Here is a 24,527-nt window from a genome sequence, read left to right on the forward strand (position 1 = left end):
TACCTGAGAATATAGAGCTGAATTAAATGTATTGATAGCAGGAACGCAAGTTAATGTTGCTGGACTGGGAAACCAGAAATCTAAACGAACCTGTCGTGACAAGATTTAATAAATCTGGAATTGAAATTTCGTCTCAGTAATGGTACAGAAAGGTTCTGCTACAGACGGATTATATTTCCACAACTGGGAACACACGCAGAGTTACGGTTCCGACAGGGAGAACAGTTACACAGCAGGGAGAATAGTTACACAGCAGAGAGCACAGTTACACAGCAGAGAGCTCAGTTACACAGCAGGGAGCACAGTTACACAGCAGGGAGCACAGTTACACAGCGGGGAGCACAGTTACACAGCAGGGAGCACAGTTACACAGCAGAGAGCTCAGTTACACAGCAGGGAGAACAGTTACACAGCAGGGAGAACAGTTACACAGCAGAGAGCACAGTTACACAGCAGGGAGAACAGTTACACAGCAGAGAGAACAGTCACACAGTAGAGAGAACAGTTAAACAGCAGAGAACAGTTAAACAGCAGAGAACAGTTACACAGCAGGGAGCACAGTTACACAGCAGAGAGCAGTTACACAGCAGAGAGCTCAGTTACACAGCAGAGAGAACAGTTACACAGCAGAGAGCACAGTTACACAGCAGGGAGCACAGTTACACAGCAGGGAGCACAGTTACACAGCAGAGAGCACAGTTACACAGCAGGGAGCACAGTTACACAGCAGGGAGCTCAGTTACACAGCAGGGAGCACAGTTACACAGCAGAGAGCTCAGTTACACAGCAGGGAGCACAGTTACACAGCAGGGAGCTCAGTTACACAGCAGGGAGCACAGTTACACAGCAGGGAGCTCAGTTACACAGCAGAGAAGTTACACAGCAGAGAGCACAGTTACACAGCAGAGAGCACAGTTAAACAGCAGAGAACAGCTACACAGCAGGGAGCACAGTTACACAGCAGAGAGCACAGTTACACAGCAGAGAGCACAGTTACACAGCAGAGAGCACAGTTACACAGCAGGGAGCTCAGTTACACAGCAGGGAGCTCAGTTACACAGCACAGACTCTCAGTTATACAGCAGGGAGAACAGTTACACAGCAGAGAGCTCAGTTACACAGCAGGGAGCTCAGTTACACAGCACAGAGTCTCAGTTATACAGCAGGGAGAACAGTTACACAGCAGGATATACATTTACAAACAGGGTCTCTCTGTGTGCAACAGAAAATACATTTTCCTAAATAATCAGTTTGTCCATCTCAGGACCTTGCTGGTTTGTTCGGCACCTTTTCTGTGTGTCATTGTGTGTGTGTGAGTCCTGGCAGTCTCTTCCTGCTTTTTTGTGTGTCTATCTGTCTGTTCCAGACGTGCTGATGTTACGTATCAATCGCACTTTTCCCAAACCGTAATCGAATATGCTCCGTATTTCAATGAGATCATGAATGATCTGATATAATATGACGTGTTATCATCTCAGCCGGTGGCACGTTGTCACAGTGGTTACCTCATAGCGTCAGCGATCTGGGTTCAATTCCAAATTTTGGTCACTGACTGTGGGGTTTGCACTTTCTCTCCAAGTCTGTGTGGGTTTCCTCCGGGTGCTCCGGTTTCGTCACACAGTCCAAATGTGTGCGGGTCAGGTGGAGTGGCCATGCTAAATTGCTCCTTCGTGTCCCGTGAGTTGGGTGGTGTTACAGAGATATGGTGGGGACATGGGGGCTCTTTCAGAGGGTCGGTGCAGTGCCGGTGGGCCGAATGGCCTCCTTTTGCACTTTAATGATTTAATGATAATCCTCAAGTCCACCTTTCCGGCTTCTTAGCCCTGGATTTATGATGAACCTTTAAAACCAATATCCCAAACGAGCCTCAGCTACCAGGGACAGGAATGGTTGTTAGATGTTCCGGGGTTTAGATGTTTTAAAAGAGGAGTGGGAGTAGAACGGTTAATTAGGGAATGCACCACAGCTGCAGAAAATGAGGTAATTGAGGAGGGTTTTCCTCCTGAGTCAGAGTGGGTGGAAGTCAGAAACAAGAAAGGAGCAGTCACTTTATTGGGATTTTTCTATAGACCCCCCAATAGCAGCAGAGAGATGGAGGAACATAGTGGGCGTCAGATCTTGGAAACGTGGAGAAGTAACAGAGTTGTTGTCATGGGTGACTTCAACTTCCCTAATATTGACTGCAACCTCCTGAGTTAAAATAGTTTGGATGGAGCAGATTTTGTCAGGTGTGTTCAGGAAGGATTCCTGACTCAACATGTGGATAGGCCGACTAGGGGGGAGGCCATATTGGTTCTGGTGCTCGGCAGCGAACCAGGCCAGGTGTCAGATGTCTCAGTGGGAGAGCATTTCGGTGACAGTGATCACAACTCCTTGATCTTTATCATAGTCAGATAGAGGGATAGGAACACACAGCTATAATTTAATTGGGGATGGGGAATTTATACTGCTGTTATAAAGTGGGAACAATTGTTCTTGGGGAAATGCACAACAGTAATGCGGGGATTGTTTAAGGAGCAGATGCTTCGAGTGCTGAATTGTTTTGCCCCATTGAGACAAGGAAGAAATGGTAAGGTGATGGAACCTTGGATGACAAGACAGGTGGAGCTTCTAGTCAAGAGGAAGAAGGAATTTTAGGTAAGATTGTGGAAGCAAGGATCTGACTCGTCCCTGGAGGGTTACAAGGCAGCCAGGAAGGAGAGCTAGAAGCGGCATGAAAAAGCCCTGGCAGGAAGGATCAGGGAAAACCCCAAGGCGTTCTACACTTATGTGAGGAATAAGAGGATGATCAGAGTGAGAGTAGGGCTGATCAGGGATAGTGGAGGGAACTTGTGCCTAGAGTCTGAGAAGGAGGAGGCCCTAAATAAATACTTTGCTTCAGTATTCACAAGAGAGAGGAACCATGTTGCCCATGAGAACAGTGTGAACCAGGTTAATAGACTCGAACAGGTTGATATTAAGAAGGAGGATGTGTTGGAAATTTTGAAAAGCATCAGGACAGGTAGGTCCCCTGGGCCTGACGGGATATAACCAAGGTTACTATGGGAAGCGAGGGAGGAGATTGCTGCGCCATTGGCGATGATCTTTGCACCCTCACTCTCCACTGGAGTAGTACCGGATGATTGGAGGGAGGCGAATGTTGTTCCCCTATTCAAGAAAGGGAATAGGAAAATCCCTGGGAATTACAGACCCATCAGTCTGTGGTGAGCAAAATATTGGAACGGATTCTGAGAGGCAGGATTTATGATTATTTAGAAACACATAGTTTGATGAAAGATAGTCAGTATGGCTTTGTGAGGGGCAAGTCGTGCCTCATTGAATTGTTTGAGAATGTGACGAGAGACATTGATGAAGGTCGGGCAGTGGATTTGATGTATATGGATTTTATGGAGGCATTTCATAAGGTTCCCCATGGTAGGCTCATCCAGAAAGTCAGGGGGCATGGGATACGGGTAAATGTGGCTGTCTGGATACAGAATTGGCTGGCTGAAAGAAGACAGCGAGTGCAAGTGGATGGAAAGTATTCTGCCTGGAGTTTGGTGACCAGTAGTGTCCAGCAGCGATCTGTTCTGGGACCTCTTCTCTTTGTGTGTTTTTTGTAAATGACTTGGATGAGGAAGTGGAAGGGTGGGTTAGTAAGTTTGCGGATGACACGAAAGTTGGTGGAGCTGTAGGTAGTGTTGAGGGTTGTTGCAAGTTCCAACAGGACATTGACAGGATGCAGAGCTGGGCTGAGAAGTGGCAGATGGAGTTCAACCTTGATAAATGTGAAGCGATTCATTTTGGAAAGTCGAGTTTTAATGCTGAACACAGGGTTAAAGGCAAGATTCTTGGAAGTGTGGAGTAACAGAGGGATCTTGGGGCCCACGTACACAGACCGCTCACATTTGCCACCCAGGTTGATAGGGTTGTGAAGAAGGAGTATGGTGTGTTGGCTTTCATTAACAGGGGAATTTAGTTTATGAGCCGCGAGGTTTTGCTGCAGCTTTATAAAACTCTCGTTGGACCACTCTTGGAATATTGTGTCCAGTTCTGGTCGCCTCATTACAGGAAGGATATGGATGCTTTGGAGGGGATACAGAGGAGATTTACCAGGATGCTGCCTGGACTGGAGGGCATGTGTTATGCAGAAAGGTTGAGGGAGCTACGGCTTTTCTCACTGGAGCGAAGAAGGCAGAGAGGTGACTTGATCGAGGTGTACAAAGTGATGAGAGGCATGGATAGAGTGGATAGCCAGAGATTTTCCCCAGGGTGCAAATGGCTGTCAAGAGGGGATATAATTTTAAGGTGATTAGGAGGAAGTTCTGGGGGAGATGTCAGAGGTAGCTTCTTTACACAGAGTGGTGGGTGTGTGGAATGCACTGCCAGCAGAGGTGGTGGATTCAGTCATTTGGGGCATTTGAGCGACTCTTAGACAGATACATGGACAGCAGTAAATTGAAGGGGTGTGGGTTAGGTTGATCTTAGATTCGGGTAAATGGTCGGCACAACATCGTGGGCTGAAGCACTTGCACTGTGCTGTACTCTTCCAGATTCCGTGTCCTATGTAACTTCTCAACGGTCATTGAATTCCCGGATGTCAATTATTTGATCAGTCTGAGGGAAGTCACACGCTGAAAATATCATACCTTGATCCAGTTCTAAAGTAAATTAACTCTCTTTAATCCCTGATGACCTTAGGCGGCTTTCCCCTTTGAGGGTGAGATCTGACTGGTGGTGGTTTAACCTGAGGATCACCATACCTCAGGCGAGGAGCAAGGTTTGAGAAGGCGGTGTTTTCATGATTCAGTTCTATTATAACCATGTGACCTGACTCTAATGAACCTGCTTTTCTCTCTGTTAATATCGTCACACGGTGAGTCAAACCTCACCGATTGGATAGACGAGTGATCGCTCTTCAGTCTTGTCATGGACGGACCCGATGAATATTGAGGAACTTGCTGAAAAAATTACATTGCAACCAGGAATAGTCTAATGGTAGCACAATAATTTATCTTTAATCTGCTCCAAGTATACTTTCACGACTCGCTGAAAGAATATGCTCTCTATTTCCTGGGTAATTAAGCCAGGCAGGAATAGATACCTCTAACTCAATGATCAGATAATGTCCATCGTGAAGTGTGTATTCCGATGATCTAGGGTTCCTCTGTGAAGCGGGGCGGGGCGTTGATTTTGCTGTCAAATGATGGTTGATTCCAGTCTTTCAGCGGGGGCTTTTCACACTGTGTGGAAATATCTTGGACATGATATTGAAGTGTTTCACATCAGTCCATTCACAAGCGTCCCTGAATGTGATGGCAAGTCATTTTACTGATATGAACTGCAATTCCAACATTGAACACCGGATTGAAGAAAAAGAAGCGGAGACAGTCCATCAGTTCTTGAATGCAGCACGAATCGAGACGTTTTGAGACACGCATTTGTGGGACGAGGTGGCCGAGTGGTTAAGGCGATGGATTGCTAATCCATTGTGCAATGCATGCGTGGGTTCGAATCCCATCCTCGTCGATTTTTTTCATCCACTGTTTCCTCGGAAGTGCGACTCTCTTGTCAGGATCAGAATCACTGATGGGACAATCCGAAAATGAAATGAAAAAAATGAAAATCGCTTTTTGTCATGAGTAGGCTTCAATGAAGTTACTGTGAAAAGCCCCTAATCGCCACATTCCGGCGCCTGTTCGGGGAGGCTGGTACGGGAATCGAACCATGCTGCATGGTCTGCTTTAAAAGCCAGCGATTTAGCCGAGTGAGCTAAACCACCATCCAGTCCAAGTTGTGAGTCCGCATTGCATTGATTTGTGTTGGAAGTCAGAGAATTCAAAATTCAGTCTTGTTCCGATTGAGATGAATTGATCGGGCAGTAAGAGAGGAACCATTTTGATCTGATTTATTCTCACGTGCACTGAAATATAGTGAAACGTATTTTTCTGCGACCACGGAACACACACATTACATACATAGTAAACAAAAAAGAATAATCGACAGAGTACATTGACAAATGGTACATCGACAAACAATGATTCGTTACACTGCAACAAGTGGCTAAATAAAGCAAATCCATGAGCAAGAGCAGCATAGGCGTCTGGAAAAGTGCTCTTACAGAAACAGATCAGTCCGAGGGGAGTCTAGTAACTGTGGGGAAGAAGCTGTTCCATATGCGGGTCTTCAGACTTCTGTACCTTCTGCCTGACGAAATTCTTAATCTTCCGTGCGAGGTAGAGACGTTGTTGGGATTTCTTGACTGTTGCATCAAAGTGAGTGGACCAGGACAGGCTGTTGGTGATGGTCACCTCCAGGAACCTAAAGCTATCAACCATCTCCACTTCGGAGCCATTGATGCAGGCGGGAATGTGTATCGTGCTACGCTTTCCGAAGTTGATGATCAGTTGCTTGGTCCTTCTGACATTTAGAGACAGGTTGTTTTCAATAAAACTGCAACCAAGTGATTTATCTCCCTCCTGTAGGCTGATTAGCCATTGTTTGAAATACGTCCCACCACAATCGTATCATCCGCAAACTTATAGATTGAGTTGGAGTTAAATCTTGCCACACAGTTGTGTGTGTATAGGGAGTACAGTAGAGGACTGAGCGCACATCCTTGCGGGGACCTGCTGTTGAGGATTATTATGGTGGAGGAGATGCTGTTGCCGATCCTGACAGATTGTGGTCTGTTGCTGAGGATGTCACGGATCCAGCTGCACAGGGAGGGGTCAACTCCAAGATTGTAGAGTTTGGTTCTAAGTTTTGTCAATGGTGTATAATGGTGTTGAACAATTTATCATGGCCAATCCACTGACCTGCACATCTTTGGACTGTGGGAGGAAACAGCGCACCCGGAGGAAACCCACACAGACACGGGGAGATGTGTAAACTCCACAAAGACAGTGACCCAAGACGGGAATCATACCTGGGACCCTGGAGCTGTGAAGCAACTGTGATAACGACTGTGTTACCGTGCTACCCATCAATGGATCAAGACCATCTGAGAGGCTGGCGTTGATCCATCTCATGACGAGCCGCTCGAAGCATTTCATGTTAACAGACATCAGGGCCATAAGTCGGCAGTCATTGAGGCAGGTTACGTTGCGCTTCTTTGGTACTGGTATTATGGTGGTCTTCTTGAAGGAGTTGGGGGCCTCTTTGCGGATGAGTGAGGTGTTGAAGATGTCTACGAATACACTCTCCAGCTGGTCTGCACTGGCTCTCACAGCTCGCCCAGGGACTCCGTCAGGGTCCGTCGCTTTCTGCAGTTCCACTTTCAAAGAGGGAGCTCTTACCTCTGAGGCTGTAATAGTGGGTATGGGTGTGTCCAGGGCTGTTGGGACGGATGGCATTGATTCATTGGCTGTCTGTTAAAAACGAGCAGAGAATTTGTTCAGTTCATCGGGTAGGGAGGCTGCAGCCCCAGATATTCCCCCTGGCCTTGCTTTGTAGCCCGTGATCTCGTGTTAGCCCTGCTTTAGTCATCGTGGGTTAGTGTGGTGGGTCTGGGACTCTAGTTTGATGCGGTATTGCCTTTTTACATCCCTAATGGCTTCACGCACATTATACCGGGATTTCTTATATAAATCAGGGTCGTCAGACTTGAACACTTCTGTCCGGAACTTCATTAGCGAGCTATCCCTTTGGTTGATGCAGGGTTTTCAATTGGGGAACCGCCGTATTATCTTCCTTCGTACACTGTCCTCGACATACTTACTGATGAAGTCTGTGACGGTAGTTGCGTACTCGTCCAGTTTAGTTGCTGTGTTCTTGAATAGCGACCAGTGCACAGACTCCAAGCAGTCACAGAGGATATCCCCGGGTGCCTCGGATCAGCACTGCCCGGTTTTCCTGACTGGCTCAGCAGGCTTGAGTTGCTATTTGTAAGTGGAACGTGGTAGGAACGACATGTGGCCGGATGTGCAAATGTGTGGTCTGGCAATGGAGTGGTGATACATTTGATGCTCGTGTGTCAGTGGTCCAGGGTGTTTGCACCCCTGGTAAAGCAGGAGATATGTTGATGGAGTTTGGGATGAACCTTTCTGAGGTTTGCCTGTTTGAAGTCTCCAGCCCCGATTGTCAGGGCTTTGGGGTGATTTGTTTCTTGGTTGTTGATGGTTGGAGTGCAGTTCGTCAAGTGCTTTCTTCACTTCCGCCTGGGGTGGGATGTGATGTGGACAGAGGTGAATTCACGTGGGCGGTAGAAATGGCGGCACTTCGTCTATTTGGTAGTGCCGATGCCAAGCAACATTTCATTGCTCAGGGGACTGTTCAGTTAAGGCAATCAGGATATTTGCCCGACAACAATCTGCTGAAGGTGGGGAAGGTTAGGAGGATTGGCCATGCTAAAGTGCCCTTAGTGTCCAAAAGGTTAGGAGGTGTAATTGGGTTTCGGGGATAGGGTGGAAGTGAGAGCTTAAGTGGGTCGGTGCTGGCAGACCAGCCGAGTTATCCAACATTGTCTATTTCTGTTTCAGAATTTTATGAAGAATCTCCGTAGGCCTTTTGTTCTGTTCGCAGTGGAGGCCAAAAAAACAAAAATAACCCAATTGACCCAATGATCCCAAAAGAAAAGCAAAGGACAATAAATTGTTTCTTCTGATTTTACTTTAATAACCAATCCCAATTGAAGAGGAATTGAGAAGCGCATTGAATGATGCAATGAGCTTTGGGAGGCAATGATAAGATGGTTTCAGTGGGATGCTGGCCACCGGTTGGCTCGGTGGTCTGGTGATTCTCGCCCAGGGGCTTTCGTTGGGATAAAATGCGAGAGGTCCCGGGATTAAATCTCCGACGAGCCATCAACAGCGGTTTTTAAAATCTGTCCGATCGATAATGTGTAATTGATTGAAAGGGAGAGCAGGTTTAAGCTCCAGAGAAGTTATCGCAGCGAATATATCACCGCAGAACACGTGGAGCAACGAACTCAACATTTAAAGATCGTTTGACCATGATGTGGTGTGGGATACTGAATTTATCGTCACATAGCAAGTTACAAAACCGCACGCTTGTGCATCCAGGTAGCTGGCTGAATAATAATAATTATCGCTTATTTCCTAGTAGGCTTCAATGAAGTTGCTGTGAAAATCCCCTAGTCGCCACATTCTGGCGCCCTTTCAGGGAGCTGGTTCGGGAACTCGCGCTGCTGGCCTTGCTCTGCATTACAATCCAGCTGTTTAACCCACTGTGCTAAACCAGCCCCTACTGCAATGTAATGTAACCCCGAGAAACCTTTGATTTATTTGCTAAACTAGAATCTCTCCATCGCCACATCTTACAAAAATCATCGACCCACTTCCACCTCCTCCTGAGGCAGAGTTCCAAAGTCACACATCTCTCTGAGAGTGAGAAATTTCCACATCTCCGTCCGGAAAGGGCGAAATACCTGTATTTATTTTTCACTGCCCGGTAGTTCTGCTCTCACCCACAAGCAGAGACATCCTCTCCTCGTCCACCTTTTCAAGACCATTCAAAATCTGATGGACTTCAATCAGATCAACTGTCGCTCTTCACATCTCCACTGGAAACAAGTGCAGTCTGTCTGACCTTTCCTCAATAGAAAACCCGCTCATTCCTGTGACCAATCCGGAACGTCCTTGAACCGTCTCCAATGGATTTACATCTTTCCCTCAATAAGGAGACAAAAACTGCACAGAATTAGCGAAATGTTATTGCCCCTGGAATAAAGTGGACAGTAGCAATATGGATATAAATGTGGTTGCAGAAGAAGAAACAGAATGAAATGGTCAGTAGAGACTTTTCGGACTGGAAGATGATTTTTCGTGTTCCACATGGGTTCCTATTGGAACATTTGCTTTCCCTGATATATAACAATGTGCTGGATCATGGTGTACAGGGAACAGGTTCAAAGTTTGGGGATGTTACAAAACTTGGAAATTTTGTGAACTGAGACGAGGACAGTCGAGAACATTAAACGACAAAAGCTGATTTTCAATGTGGAGATGTGTGAGATGATGCATTTTGGTAGGGAAATTTAAAATACTTAAGGGATGAAGGAGCAGAGGGAACGGGGTGTATATATGTATAGATCATTGAAGGTAGGAGGACAGGTGGAGAGAGCAGTAAATAAAACAAGTCTTATTCTAGGCTTAATTACCAGTGGAAAAGAGAACAAGAGCAAGGAGGCTCTGCTGAATTGGTACAAGGCAGAAGTTAGACATCAGATGGAATATTCTGCACGGTTCTAGGAGCCATAATATAGGAAGGCTGTGAACGTATTGGGGGCGTGCAGAAGAGGTTTACAGGAATGGTTCAATTTCTGACGATAGATTGAAGATTTTGGGAATGTTCTCCATGGACAGAATATGGCTGAGGGTAGATTTGATCGAGATGTTCAAAATCATGAGGGGGCTAGGCGGAGTAAATAGAGAGAATCAGTTCCCCAAGGTAAATAGAGCAAGAACGAGAGGGCACAGATTTCACGGGATTCGCAAAGGAAGCAGATGTGATGTTTGATAAATAGACACTATTCCACATCGCGAGGTTGGGGTTTGGAATGCACTGACTGGTTGATGTGAAGCATTCAAGAGGGCATTAGGTGATTATATAAATAGAAGCAATGTAGAGGTACGGGGAAAAGGCAGGGAATGGCACTAAGTTATATTGCTTGTTCGGATAGACGGTGCAAACACGATTGTCCAAATGACCTATTTCAGGGTTGTAGCGATTCTCTAATTCTGTGATCGTGTTTCAACAATTCACCGTATAAATCAAGAAAAACATTCTTTCCTTTATGTTCAATTCCTCTCGTAATTGAGGAAGAGTGCTACTGAACTTCTCAATTACTTGTTGTACTGACAGACTCAGTTTCCGTGATTCAAACAGTAGAAAACCGATACCCGTGGTAATTCTGCAGCCGTTGGACAGCGAAGTAAAGCTCTGTTTATTTTTACTCTACCTGCCAAAGCGAAACCCTGCGCTTTTTAAACATTGCTTTGGAGCTGCCAGGTTTCTGTCACTCACTCAACCTCTCTGTATCGGTCTGTAAGCTGCTTCTGTCCTCCTCACAACATACTTCACTCCCTATCTCTGTGTGATTTTCAGAACTTCCCCACACAATGAACTTATCCAGATATAAAATCCTGGAACAAGCATAAAAACTCTGTGTGGCTGACCTGATTTAACACGCAGCCTTCGGATCGGCATTCAGACGCGCTATCGTGCGCCGCAACACCTCCTGCCGAAGATTAAATCTTAATGCTGCCAGATTTCCTCATTTACACATTGATTATATTCGGTGAAGTGAAGATCAAAAGAGAATCATGAAAGGAAACGGAATATACGCCTCCTCCTTTCCTTCTTTACTTTCTGTGGATTTACAGAGTAACAGGAAAAACAAATAACTAGAGAGCAGAAAGACAACATTATCCTGTGGGGTCAAATTATTCTCAAATGTCTCACTATATTGAGTGAGTGAGAAATACTTTAGCCTTTAGAGTTCAAAATGAATCCGAATCTGATTGAATACACGAATGATAGAGTTTTATTTCCTTTTGTTTTGAATCGGTGAGATGCTACAAACTGTGGACCAGCAGTGACCCAAGTACAAGGGAGCAGTTCCATCCTTTCTTTTCTTCCTTCCTACATTGTTGTCTCCGTTTCTCCTTTCTCTCCCGGATGCTAAAATGGCGGGAATTCCAATTTAATTTCCTTATCATTCGGTGTGTTGACAATTCCAAACGACATTGAACATTCCAAGCGAATGGATTTGTTACTTCCCATTGTTGCTCCCTGTGTTTATTGTGTTGTATTCTCTCACTGTCTGTTTATGGTCAATGTTCTGGGGGAAGGGCAATTATGATGCCATTAGACATGACTTAGGATGTGTTGGTTGGAGAAGTAGGCTGCAAGGGTTGGGCACACTGGATATGTGGAGCTTGTTCAAGGAACAGCTATTGCATGTTCGTGATAAGTACGTACCAGTCAGGCAGGGAGGAAGGGGTCGAGCGAGGGAACCGTGGTTTACCAAAGAAGTGGAATCTCTTGTTAAGAGGAAGAAGGAGGCCTATGTGAAGATGAGGCATGAAGTTTCAGTTGGGGCGTTTGATAGTTACAAGGAAGCGAGGAAGGATCTAAAGAGAGAGCTGAGACGAGCAAGGAGGGGACATGAGAAGTCTTTGGCAGGTAGGATCAAGGAAAACCCAAAAGCTTTCAATAGGTATGTCAGGAATAAAAGAATGACTAGGGTAAGAGTAGGGCCAGTCAAGGACAGTGGTGGGAAGTTGTGTGTGGAGGCTGAGGAGATAAGCGAGATACTAAATGAATACTTTTCGACAGTATTCACTCAAGAAAAAGATAATATTGTGGAGGAGAATGCTGAGACCCAGGCTATTAGAATAGATGGCATTGAGGTGCGTAGGGAAGAAGTGTTGGCAATTCTGGACAAGGTGAAAATAGATAAGTCCCCGGGGCCGGATGGGATTTATCCTAGGATTCACTGGGAAGCCAGGGAAGAGATTGCTGAGCCTTTGGCTTTGATTTTTAGGTCATCATTGGCTACAGGAATAGTGCCAGAGGACTGGAGGATAGCAAATGTGGTCCCTTTGTTCAAGAAGGGGAGTAGAGATAACCCCGGTAACTATAGGCCGGTGAGCCTAACGTCTGTGGTGGGTAAGGTCTTGGAGAGGATTATAAAAGATACGATTTATAATCATCTAGATAGGAATAATATGATTAGGGATAGTCAGCATGGTTTTGTGAAGGGTACAGTCATGCCTCACAAACCTTATCGAGTTCTTTGAGAAGGTGACTGAACAGGTAGACGAGGGTAGAGCAGTTGATGTGGTGTATATGGATTTCAGTAAAGCATTTGATAAGGTTCCCCACGGTCGGCTATTGCAGAAAATACGGAGGCTGGGGATTGAGGGTGATTTAGAGATGTGGATCAGAAATTGGCTAGTTGAAAGAAGACAGAGAGTGGTAGTTGATGGGAAATGTTCAGAATGGAGTTCAGTTACGAGTGGCGTACCACAAGGATCTGTTCTAGGGCCGTTGCTGTTTGTCATTTTTATAAATGACCTAGAGGAGGGCGCAGAAGGATGGGTGAGTAAATTTGCAGACGACACTAAAGTCGGTGGAGTTGTAGACAGTGCGGAAGGATGTTGCAGGTTACAGAGGGACATAGATAAGCTGCAGAGCTGGGCTGAGAGGTGGCAAATGGAGTTTAATGTGGAGAAGTGTGAGGTGATTCACTTGGAAAGAATAACAGGAATGCGGAATATTTGGCTAATGGTAAAATTCTTGGTAGTGTGGATGAGCAGAGGGATCTCGGTGTCCATGTACATAGATCCCTGAAAGTTGCCACCCAGGTTGATAGGGTTGTGAAGAAGGCCTATGGTGTGTTGGCCTTTATTGGTAGAGGGATTGAGTTCCGGAGCCATGAGGTGATGTTGCAGTTGTACAAAACTCTAGTACGGCCGCATTTGGAGTATTGCGTACAGTTCTGGTCGCCTCATTATAGGAAGGACGTGGAAGCCTTGGAATGGGTGCAGAGGAGATTTACCAGGATGTTGCCTGGTATGGAGGGAAAATCTTATGAGGAAAGGCTGATGGACTTGAGGTTGTTTTCGTTAGAGAGAAGAAGGTTAAGAGGTGACTTAATAGAGGCATACAAAATGATCAGAGGGTTAGATAGGGTGGACAGCGAGAGCCTTCTCCCGCGGATGGAGGTGGCTAGCACGAGGGGACATAGCCTTAAATTGAGGGGTAATAGATATAGGACAGAGGTCAGAGGTGGGTTTTTTACGCAAAGAGTGGTGAGGCCGTGGAATGCCCTATCTGCAACAGTAGTGAACACGCCAACATTGAGGGCATTTAAACATTTATTGGATAAGCATATGGATGATAAGGGCATAGTGTAGGTTAGATGGCCTTTAGATTTTTTCCATGTCGGTGCAACATCGAGGGCCGAAGGGCCTGTACTGCGCTGTATCGTTCTATGTTCTATGTTCCGTCTTACTGTCTGTTCTGGTGAAAATCAGCGGCATCTCCCGCCTCGCCGGCTTGAGGCTGCTCCTTGACATTCACAGAAATATAGACTTTCGGTGCAAAAGGAGGCAATTCGGCCCTTCGAGCCTGCTCTGCCATTCAGTTGGATCATGACTGACCATCCAACTCAATAGGCTGATCCGTCCTCCCCTCCCCCCAATATCATTTGATCGCCTTCGCCCCACGTGCTTCGTCGAATTGTTTCGTGTTAACATACAATGGTTTTGCCTCAACAACTTCCCGTGGGAGCAAATTCCGCAGGCTGACCACTGTCTTGGTGAAGAAATTTACACTCTTTCCCGTCCAACAAGGTCTATCCCATATCCTCAGACTATAACCCCCTGGTGCTGAACTTCCCACCATCCCACAATCCTCCACTGTCTTACCGAAAGCTATGATGTGGACATGCCGGCGGTGGACTGGGATGAGCACAGTAAGAATTCCTGTGGTTGTGAAAAGCGATAGAGAAATTCCAGTAGAACTCCGAAAGGACACAGACAGATTGGTGCAATTGGAGGACAAGTAGCAGACAAGGAATGAAGTGATTTATTTTTGTAGGACCAGAAGTAGACAATATTAAAATAAAGTGTCTATTTACAAAAAGAGTGCAGGGACACCAGGTTAAAGTCCAACAGTTTTGTTTCAAACACGAGCTTCCGGAGCGCAGCTCCTTCCTCAGGTGAGATGTATATGCCCTGTTTGCAATCTGTCTGAGGAGGGAACAGACTGACTCTCGTCAGCAGCTTTCAATGATTTTATTTGAGTCCTGAATGGTTGTTCTGAGAAGGTGATGAGTTTTCTTCTGTGACCTTGCTCTGATGGGAAAGGGGACATTGACAAGTCACCTTTTGGGAGAAAGTTCGGGGCGGCAGTTTCACTTGTCTGGGGACATTGACAAACCTGCTACTGATTTCTTCAAATCTCGCCTAAAAACCGACTCTGGTGGGATTCGAACCCACAACCTTTGAATGTCTGATTATGACAGCGACTAGAAGTCCAACGCGCCACAGAACCACACCGACAGGCAAGTTCCATCCCCACTTGGTGATTTCTGTAGTTGTCCAACAGGCAGTTCAAAAGTTCAGTAATTCGCACAGTGACTACATTTTAAAAGTACTTCATTGTCTGGAAATGTTTTGGGCCGTCCTGTGGTTGTGAAAAGCGCTACAGAAATTCCAGTAGAACTCAGAAAGGACACAGACAGGTTGGTGCAGTTGGAGGACATGTAGCAGACAAGGAACGAAGTGAGTTATTTTTGTAGGAAGAGAAGTAGACAATATAAAATAAAGTGTCTATTTACAAAAAAGAGTGCAGGAACAGCGGGAAATGGATGGACATGTGTAGAAATCATTGAAGGTGACACAGCAGGTTGTAAGAGTCGTTTATAAATCAAACAGTTTCATGACCTTATTAATAGCGGCACATAGTACACGATGACAGAGGGGTCATCTCTCCCTTTTCAGCTCCTGACTGCAGAGTCGATTCTTGTGAAACCTTTTATTGGAAAACCTCTTTACCTCGAGGGAGACGGGAGTTTGGAACTCGCTGCCTGAAAGGGTGGTGAAGCAGAGACCCTCATAATATCTAAGACGTGTTTAGATGGTCACTTGCGATCCCAGGGTGCAGGAGGCAATGTACCAACTGCTGGGAAATGGAATGAGGATGGTTCGGTGGTTGTTTTTGACCGGCACAGATCCGATGGGCAGAAGGGCCATTTCTGTGCTGTATGATTCGATGACTTTATGAATGAAATGCAACATGTGTTTGCCGCTGTCCCTGTTTATATCCTGTTGTATTCACAGGAACAAACAGACTGGGCTGGTCGCTGAGCACCTCGAGACTGTTCTGCCCTACATTTAAGTTGAGTGAGGGCTCTGTGTATTTTAACTTCAGCTCCCTGACAGAAACCCTCCACAAACGGCAGTCTTATTGATTAATAAAGATCCCAGAGATGGATAATCAGCGATAATCACAGCCAGAGAGACCTGCAATAACCCTCAGGGCAGGAAAAGCAACTCATTGTCCTTTGGCCCAAAACTAAAATACTGCAGATGCTGCAAATCTGAAACAAAGACAGAAAATACTGCAAATATTCAGCTGATCCGGCAGCTTCTGTGGAGAGAGGAACAGGTCGTTCCACTGAAAGATCAGGATCTGAAATGTTAAATATTTCTCTTGTCACAGAAACCACAGATCCGTCAAATATTTCAGGCATTCCGTTTTCTTCAGCTGGACATCCTCACACTCTGTAGCTGAGATCAATCCCAGCAGAGTGTTACTGCGTTTGACCTCATCTGCGTGATTGACCACTTACTCCATAGAGTCAGAGTAATCGATTTTTACAGCAGGAAACACGCCCTTCGGCCCAGCTTGTCCATGCCGCCCTATCTATATCAATAAGCTAGTCCCAATTGCCCACATTTGATCTATATCCCTCTGTATGCACCCAGCCCAGATAAATAGCTAACTGTTTTTTAAAGGAAAACATTATACCGCCTCGACCACTGCCTCTGGCTGCCAGTCCCAGAAGCTCACCACCCTCTGTGTGAAAAAAAATCCCCTCTGGTCTCTTTGGCATCTCTCCCCTCTGACCTTAAGCCTTCACAGCACCAGGGTCCCAGGTTCGATTCCCGGCTGGGTCACTGTGCAGAGTCTGTACGTCCTCCCAGTGTCTGTGTGGGTTTCCTCCGGGTGCTCCGGTTTCCTCCCACAGTCCAAAGATGTGCAGGCTAGGTGGATTGGCCATGCTAAATTGCCCGTAGTGTCCTAAAAAAAGTAAGGTTAAGGGGAGGTTGTTGGGTTATGGGTATAGGGTAGATACGTGGGTTTGAGTAGGGTGATCATGGCTCGGCACAACATTGAGGGCCGAAAGGCCTGTTCTGTGCTGTAATGTTCTATGTTCTATGTCCTTTAGTTCTCGGCTCCTCTACCTCTGGGAACAGATGTTGACTATCTGCCTGATCTATGCGCCTCATTATTTTATTGACCTCTATCAGATCACCTCTATGCCTCCTACGCTCCAGGGAAAAAGTCCAAGCCTATCCATCCTCTCCTTATAACTCAGACTATTAAGTCCTGGTAGCATCCTCGTAAATCCCTTCTGCACTATTTCGAATTGAGCAATACACTTCTGATAATAGTGTGACGAGAATTCAACATATTATTCCATGTGCGCTCTTACCAATGTCTTGTACAACTTCAATAAGGCGTCCCAATTCCTTTATTCAATATTCTGACCAATACAACCTAGCATGCTGAATGGGTTCTTCAACACCCTGTCCCCCTGCGATTCCATCTTCAATGAGCTCCGAACCTGTACTCGATCTCTTTGTTCTGTAATTCTCCCCAATAATATAACAGCGTAAAATCGGTATTTGTTCCAGAATTGCAGGTTTAATTTGTTCTTGATTTTCCAGTGGATAATTTACAGACATATCAACACAAGGACTGAATTCAGTCCAATGGTTAAAACTTTCGACTAGAAAGCAACTGGTTTTTTCCCTTTGACTTGAGTCCTGCTCCCAAAAGATCTGTTCAGTATTTAAAATAATGTTTTGTTTTGAAACCTCTTTCTGCACCGAATGTTGGCCCTGAATTCCTCACACTTCTCTCCATTGTCACCTACTCTGCAGGTATTGACTCCACCGTCTAATGGAGACATGTTCACAGGGCTGTGAGAGGGGCTTTCTTTCAGGTTTTAGGCCTCTTTTGGTCATTGAACAACAACCGGATATCTGCAGAGGAACTCGGAATACCGAACCTCTCTTCCCAGGATGAACTTAATCAAATGTTGTTTGAATACAGAATAAAAGGTTTGAGGATTTGGGGTGAGATTTCTCGAGTTTTGGGAAGAGAGCGATGTTGCAGAACAATCTGATAATAGTGGGATACGAGTTTGGGATATTATCCAGTCTGTGCTGCGGGGCTACGGGAAGAAAATTGTCTTGTCTGCCCACCGAAGCTGAATATTGGGGTTGAGGTGGTGATCAGATTCCGTGCGGAGTGTGAAATCCTTTCACTGAATTCCACGTTTACAGCTCAGGACATCGAGGAATCGCTCCTGTATTCCCAGGAGGCGGTGGTCTCATTCTTAAAGCAAAAATTCTTCCATCGAGGACGGGTTTCTCAATAAAAATAAACTGGAGGTGTGGGAATGATAGAAACTGCTCAGCACTGATTCACTTTATTTATTACTGTGTCCTGGAATAAACAAGTGGATTGTAGCTGTCCATTAAAAACACAAATAGAATTCGGAAGTTTCTGGCAGTTACTTCACAATATCCACTATTACATCACTCAGCATCTTCAGCTACATCACATCAGGTCCACATGACATGTGGCATTTACCTGCAGCCAGTCTTTTTCGTTCCTCTTCTTCAACAAAAGTTTTATACAAAAGAAAACATTTACGAATTGTCGATGAGGAAAGTGAGCACTTTTATTGAAGGGAGTTCAAAGAAAAATTAGTGATGAAGAAGTGGGATGAGGGAAATGAAAGTAACAATAAGTGGAATGAAGACAGATAGTATGCTAACTAGCATTTAGTTATCTGTTTTTGTCTCCCTCCCTTTTCGAATAAGGGGGTTACGTTGGCAGTTTTCCATCAAGAACAGTACAGCGCAGGAACAGGCCCTTCGGCACTCCAATCCTGCGCTCTGCCATTTTCCAAAACGTAAGAATTCAAGGAAGGTTTTCACCATTGCATACCTTTCATGGATGAGAAGTTGGTAAGAAGGTTCTGAATGTGCAGCCTGGTTTGCAATATTGGAAATACATCTTCCGGAAGCACACTCTTCACCACTGATACCACTGCAGCCAATCTCCACTGCACAATCTCCTCGGTCTTGGCGGTTTTCCAAAGGATTTGTTTGAACCCTCGCCAGGATCTAACAATTCACACGAATGCCATATGGTTCCAATTCTCTGAATCTCATCTATCAGAGCAATTTTGATAAAAGGAGGTAATGGCACATTAGAGACAACAACATGCTTCCTGTAATGGTAATCTCCTTAACGACGTCAAATACAATTGGTCTGAAATCTCTATTCAATAAATAATCATCAAATTCTGCAGCCTGTTCCTGCGCTGTACTGTTCTTTATGGAAAACTGCCAACGTAACCCCCTTATTCGAAAAGGGAGGGAGACAAAAACAGATAACTAAATGCTAGTTAGCATACTATCTGTCATGTGGAAACTGTCCATTATAAAGAATATGATAGCAGAACAATTAGCAATATATAACATAATGAAACAGATTCAGCATGGCATCTTGAAGGGTACACCGTGTCTGTCAATTTGTTCGAATTATTTGAAGTGGTAATTATCAGGATAAATGAAGGGGGATCCTGCCTCCAGCTGCCTCCCTACCTCCAGTTCCCTCCATCTGTTCCTCTCACAATATAACCCGTTATGTCACTCACCTCCTCCTCCCCCCCCCCCCCCCCCCCCATCTCTCACTTCCTCCCTTTTCCTATCCGCCCTCTATCTCTAATCTATTTCCCTTTCTCTGGGATCTGCCTTGTCTCCAGGCTCCCACTGACACCGGGTTCGGGGACTCTCAGGCCGGCCAGGGCATTTTAACCGGCTCCATTCACAGGAAAGGTGACTTCAGTTTCCACAAGAACATCCGCTCTCTCTGAAACCCCCAAACTGAAATTCAGACTCATCGTGAAGGTGAAGACTGCTCGGGCAGCATGGTGGCACAGTGGTTACCACTGATACCTCACGGCGCCGAGGTCCCAGGTTTGATCCCGGCTGTGAGTCACTGTCCCTGTGAAGTTTATACATTCACCTGAGTTTCGCCCCCACAATCCAAAGATGTGCAAACTAAGTGGATTGGCCACGGTAAATTGACACTTAATTGGAAAAATGAATTGGGTACAATAAATGATTTTAAAACAAGGTGAAGATTGCGCATCCCGCTCCTGCTGTTTAATACAGATCACTGTAACTGTGCACAGTGAGCAGAAAGAAATTGATGTTGTTTGTGTACATCACGGCTCCCGTTGAGCCAGGAGATTAATTTTGAAGCTTGTCCTTTATTTATACTAAGTTTCCACTCAAAACAAATTGATGCTGGTTATTAGATAAGAAACCCATGGGTGATGAGAACCATTGGTGAATTTTATTTGAGGAGTGTCCCCTCCTTTTCTGTCCTGACCTGCGATATCTAATTAAATAATTTCCCCTGTGATGGCCAGGTACTGAACCTGGGTCAAATGCTGGGACATTCACCACTATATCACCACCCTCATCTGGCTATGTCACCCCCTCTGTATTTGTAGAACGAATACACAAGCATTGAAGCGGGAGAATGTATTAAATCAGGGATTGGATATTCCTGTAACCAATATGGTTGTAATGGGAATCTTTCTTTTTCCGACAGATCGGTATGAGCTGGGTCGCTCAGTCAAAAATCAGATATCTCGGGATTTAAATGTGATTACTGCAATGATAATATTTAACCGTGTTAATGTTATTTTGCGCCAATTGAAACGTGTTGCGAATACATCGTTACCTTCTGCACAGCTCGCATTCAGCCAGGAGATGGCAGCAGTGCGCAGTGCTTTGGGTCTCCTGTTTGTGTCCACAGGTCTGGGTAGGAATGGAGCTGCTGCTGCCCGGGGAGCTGAACAAGCAGGAGGCACAGATATTGAGCAACTCCACCCGCTCCAAATAGATTCCATAAATTACTGAACAAAACAAAAACAAGCACAAATCATGTTTTAAGAAACTATGACAGTGTCTCTGAAAACAATATACCAACACCTCATAAAGATTCGATTTGCTGCAACAATTCACTATGAACCGTTTCAATGTCAGCCGTAATTCCTTACCAGCTCTCAGACAGGCACTGATTGGTTAGAAGTTTCCTTCAATTTTCAAGGTTCGGCTCAATAAAATCAATCACAGTCCCATGATCTGCTTCTCTCCTGGTCTCAGACACATCCACTTTCTACAAGGACACACTAACTGGTTTTCAGAGTAAGAGTCAGACTGCAGTCACCTCGTTCTCTCTCGATCTCTTTATCTCAGCGCCACCTCACAACCAGGAATGCAACTTATTACAGAGCCGAGGATGGAATAGTTTGTCGATTCTTCCATTGATTCTGGGCGGTCCATCACCAGGAACTATCGGTCCAAAGAGTTGGGATGAGATGGGCTGAGTTTCACTGTGTATCCAATCAGTACCCGGAGAAGCACAAAAACAGAGTGAGGGAGAGAGAAAGAAACAAACAAACAGCGAGGGAGAGAAAATATGTCCCATTTCTGCCACGATCTTTTTACACAGAAATAAATTCAGCTGAATGAAACCAAACCACGTTTCCATTCGCTGCCGTTGCTGCTTCTGCTTCCAAACGTTGCAGAACACTATTTATAGATTGTTGTTTTGAGTGTGGGCACTTTATTCATCTAGATAATTCGTTCAGTTTCCCAAAAAATGTTAAATATCTGACTGAACTCGATAAGACTTGAAAACGGAAGTTCGGAGTTATTCTTTAATCAACTTGTGCGAAGAACTGAGCAAACATTCCGAATGACAGTCGCTGCTGCGAGCAGGGTTCGAACCTACCCCATTGGATTTCAAGTCCAACGCCTTAACCACTCGGCCGTCGCAGCTGCGGACAATGCGTCATTCATTAGTAATTTGGTCGATCGAACACATTCTAAAACCAGCCTGGAATCACTCCGGGGAGATGTTGCATTGCACTGCAGGGAAGATCAAAGGGGCCCCGGGGTTTATGTGAGGAGGGGTTGAATGTTCGTGGAAAATGAGCATTTAATTTGGAGACACGAAAATCTCAGATCCCTAAACGCACAATTCCACTGATTAAATAGTTTGTGTCACAATATGGACTACATTGGAAATATATTAGAAATTCAAATGGAACAGGATCACACTTTCCAGTCTGGAAGAAAATTAAAATGATGAAATCTAGAAATTACAGCACAGAGGGAGACCTGTGCAGGCCGAACGATCACAAAACTAAAGAGCTGGTCATCGACTTCAGGAAGCAAAGTACTGTACACACTCCTGTCAGCATCAACGGGGCCGAGATGGAGATGGTGAGCAGTTTCAAATTCCATGGGGTGTACATCGCCAAAAATCTGTCCTGGTCCACTCACGTCCACGCTATCATCAAGAAAGCACAACAGCGCCTATACTTCCTCAGGAAAGTAAGAATATTTGGCATGTCCACATTAACCCTTACCAACTTTTACAGATGCACCATAGAAAGCATCCTATCGGGCTGCATCACAGCCTGGTATGGCAACTGCTCGGCCCAGGGCCGCAAAGAACTTCAGAGAGTCGTGAAAACCGCCCAGTCCATCACACGAACCTGCCTCCCATCCATTGATTCCATCTACACCTCCCGCTGCCGGGGGAAAGCGGGCAGCATTATCAAGGATCCCTCCCACCCGGCTACCTACTTTTCCAACTTCTTCCATCGGGCAGGAGATACAGAACTCTGAGAACACGCACGAACAGACTCAAAAACAGCTTCTTCCCCACTCTCACCAGACTCCCAAATGACCCTCTTATTGACTGACGTCATCAACACTACACCCTTGTATGCTTCATCCGATGCCAATGCTTCATCCGATGCCCATTCACCTGAAGAAGGAGCCGTGCTCCGAAAGCTCGTGTTTGAAACAAACCTGTTGGACTTTAACCTGGTGTTGTAAGACTTCTTACTGTGCTCACCCCAGTCCAACGCCGGCATCTCCACATCAATGTTTATGTAGTTACATTGTATATCTTGTGTTGCCCTATTATGTATTTTCTTGAATTCTGTTTAATTCCCTTTTCTTCCCATGTACTGAATGATCTGTTGAGCTGCTTGCAGAAGAATACTTTTCACTGTACCTCGGTACACGTGACAATAAACACATCCAATCCAATCCAACATGATGACCTGATGACGCAACTAACATGATCACGTGTCTGGATTCCAACAGTTTTTCCCGGACCCCGGTCAGAGCTCAAGCCAGGAGCAGCTGATCAATTATTAGCTCAGTATAGAGCGTGGGACTCTTAATTTCCCGGTAGTGACTTCCAGCCCCCTATTGACTTCACTCAGACTGACCAATTGATCGAGAGCAGGGTCAATTTAGCAAGGCCGCTCCACATACCCCGCACACATTTGGACTGTGCGAGGAAATCGCAGCACCTGGAGGAAACCCACACAGACACGGAGAGACAGCGCAAACTCCACACAGTCAGTGACCAAAGGCTGGAATTGAACCCGGATGGCTGGCGCTGTGTGGTAGCCACTGTGACAGCGTGCCACAGTATGGGATCATAACAAGTCATATAATATGTGGTCAATCATGATCTCATTGAAATCCGGAGCATATTCGATGGGCTGAATGCCCTACACCCTGCTCCTATGTCTTATACCCTGATCTTGTGTAAATGTGTTCCCGTTCTTGTGTAAAACCCTTGTTAAACCAACAGACACCGAGTGCCCACTGCATCTGGTTATGTGGCGCAGAGAAGGTGATTGTGGAATACATGTCGTACCCATCAAACTCTGCTACTCACCTGACTGAGATTTGCTCTGTATCTGTAAATCACAGGTAGCGTTCGCGAGTGGAGGGAACACTCTGCACCTCAGTCTCTGGAACAGTTTGTGAGAGCTGGATTCTTTCATTATGAGTCAATGTCTGGTACTGTATGTAAGGGTGGGATTCAGTCTCTTGCAGACAGTGGTGCTGAATGTCAGTGTGGAAATCTTTCTGTACCTATCAATCACAATTACTGTTTGGGAAAAGTGGCGTTAATACGTAACATCAGTACGGCTATAACAGAGAAAGACACACAGAAAAGCAAGAAGAGACTATCAGGACACACACAGTGACACACAGAAAAGGTGCCAAGATGGAGAAACTGGTTATTTAGGAAAATGTGTTTTTGCTGCACACAGAAAGGCCCTGTCTGTAAATGTTTATCCTGCAGTGTAACCGTGCTCTCTGTTTTATAACTGTTCTCTCTGCCGGTGACAGATCTTCTCTGTGGTTGTGTCAAATCATTCCCAATGGAATGTGTTCCCAGTTGTCGTCTGAAGCAGAACCTTTCTGCGCCATTACTGAGGCGAAATTTCAATTCCAGATTTATTAAACCTTGTCACCAAGGGTTAGTTCAGACCTCTGGATTCCCAGCCCAGCGACATAACCTTGCATTCTTGTAATGAAACAGTTCATTCAGCATCAATCTTTTCAGATAATAATGGAAGCACCCAACGTGGGTCTCGAACCCACGACCCTGGAATTAAGAGTCCCAAGCTCTCCCGACTGTGCTAGCCGGGCTGGGGGGGGAGGGGAGGGGGTGGGGTCACAATGTCTATTAAACCTCTTCTTGAGCAGAGTAGCTGCGGTACTCATTGCGAGGGTCAGCGATGACTCGTTGGGCCGAATGGCCTTCCGCGCTCGAGATTCTACGATTCTATGACACAAGGAGGTTGATGCGCTGGAATACTTCTGCCATACTGCCCACTCCTGACACCATGTAGCAATGCTCGTCTCTGAATGACT

General features: G+C 45.6%; 3 non-coding genes across 3 annotated transcripts; 1 reads left to right on the forward strand and 2 right to left on the reverse strand.

Annotated features, from left to right (window-relative positions):
* Nucleotides 1-5,426: 5,426 nt before the first annotated feature.
* On the forward strand, nucleotides 5,427-5,508 carry trnas-gcu. Its single transcript has one exon. It is a non-coding gene; the product is annotated as a tRNA-Ser (tRNA).
* A 16,031-nt stretch (nucleotides 5,509-21,539) lies between these two features.
* trnas-uga lies at nucleotides 21,540-21,611 on the reverse strand. The gene has a single exon. It is a non-coding gene; the product is annotated as a tRNA-Ser (tRNA).
* Nucleotides 21,612-24,229: 2,618 nt separating this feature from the next.
* trnak-cuu lies at nucleotides 24,230-24,302 on the reverse strand. Its single transcript has one exon. It is a non-coding gene; the product is annotated as a tRNA-Lys (tRNA).
* Nucleotides 24,303-24,527: the final 225 nt, after the last annotated feature.

The sequence above is a fragment of the Scyliorhinus canicula genome, chromosome 27, assembly GCF_902713615.1.
Source record: "Scyliorhinus canicula chromosome 27, sScyCan1.1, whole genome shotgun sequence".
Taxonomy (NCBI): domain Eukaryota; kingdom Metazoa; phylum Chordata; class Chondrichthyes; order Carcharhiniformes; family Scyliorhinidae; genus Scyliorhinus; species Scyliorhinus canicula.